The sequence below is a fragment of the Mandrillus leucophaeus genome, unplaced genomic scaffold, assembly GCF_000951045.1.
Source record: "Mandrillus leucophaeus isolate KB7577 unplaced genomic scaffold, Mleu.le_1.0 Scaffold359, whole genome shotgun sequence".
Classification (NCBI taxonomy): Eukaryota; Metazoa; Chordata; class Mammalia; order Primates; family Cercopithecidae; genus Mandrillus; species Mandrillus leucophaeus.
In genome coordinates, this window is record NW_012103798.1 from 2385600 (window position 1) to 2387449 (window position 1850).

Below are 1850 nucleotides of genomic sequence, written 5' to 3' on the forward strand. Positions count from 1 at the left end.
AGGTTTTATTTCTGTTATTATTGTTGTTGTTAATGAACTCAAAACTCTACCATGCCAATCACTCTTCAAAGTTCTTCACAAATATTAACTCACTTAATTTTCGAAATAACTCTACAGGGTAAGAACTATTGTTATTCCCTTTTTTGGGATCCAGAAACTGAGGCATAGAGGGACATAGTTACGCAGATAGAAAGTTACAGAACCAGGATTCAAAGCAGAAAGCTGGCCTCTGAGTCCAAGTTCTTCAGCACTCAATCCACTACCTCTAATTTAGTTTATGTAAAGTATGTACATGTGGCAAATGGTGAGAAAAAAAGGAACTCTTATTACTAGTTACAGAAAGAGGTAGCACTAGAATTCAGGCTTCCTGGTGACCCCAGTTTCATTCCTTTACACTATGCTGTATTGGTCGCCTTGTTCTGAGCTCTTTTGTTCTACTGGAATTAGGCTAACCCAAGTATTGCATAACACAGAGGGATCATGAATCAACATTTGGTAGTCTTTCTGGTCATATGGAGGGTTTTTTAATTCAATTTCCCAGTTGCAACACTATCAATTCATGCATCTTATAGCAGCTCACAATGGATATTCAAAAACAGGATACAATATGTCCAGGCCATGCTGGTGTTCCACTAGGTTCCATTCAGCTCAGAGCATCTAGAAATCATCTTCATTTAATGGATGTGAAATGTACTGGGGCACCCTTTCACCTTCTGAGTGAGGAGGTCTTCACCTTGCCAAAAGGATATCCTCATCAGCAGACTCAGTACAAGGGCTGAAAATGGCAGTAAGATCACAGGGAGCAGCGTATACTTCCAATAAATACTTACAGGAGGTCAGCATAGCATGGACCAACCATGGGAAGCTTTCACCTTTCTGGGTAAGGAGCATGCCACGTTCTTCATGACACAATTCCCCAGCACGTATTATGGATTCTAAAGTGCAGCTTCTGCCTCCAAAGAGATTTTCTTCAAAGGCAGGTACTCAAAAGGCTTCACCTGAATCTTTACAATGTATGCATCAATAAAGACAATTATAGATTAACAGCTACAAGATACAAAATGGCCACTACTTTTCTTCTCTTTGTTTGTTCCTATAATAAAACTCAAGAGAAGCTTAATGAGAATTTAAAGATTTTTTTTTCTTTATGTTATTCTAAAGATCTAGCACTAATTAGAAACCCAGGGTTCTGTCCCTGAGCATGAGGCAGAAGAGAGGGGAAGTAGGAGTAAGATACCTATTCTTCCAGTAAATACTTACAGGGGCCCATCTACAGAAGGTTCATCATTAAGTGTATGGAGGGTTGGGGTGAGAGACAGTATAAAGATGAGAGTACTATGCAATGCTATGCTTCAGGAATTATGATTTCCTACACAATAAGGCGCAGATAGAGCTAGAGTTCTAGACTAGTCAGAGTGCCTGAGTTCATATCCTAGTGAATACATGCTGTGTAACTCTGGGCAAATCGCTTAATCTAAGCTTCCATCACCTTATTGTTAAAATGGGAAAAATGATAGGACTGCCATCATTGCGTTGTTGTAGGAATGAAACAATTACGTATTTAAAAAGTTCTGTAGAGTGCCTAGTGCATAGTTGGAGCTCACTGTATGCTATTTGTTAATATTATTGTAAATAACCAAAAACAGATGAAAATCATGTTAATAATGGATATTCACAAATATGAAAAGTAGTTCTTTGAATAGAGACACAACTTTGAAGGGATTTGGCCTCCTGTAAGATTGGAAGTTTTATAAAACATTTGAAAAGAAAGGATAGCTATAAGTTCTCCAAAAATAAGGATTAATCTTCTCTTCCATGATACCTAAACTCCAGCCCTGTTTCTAGACCAC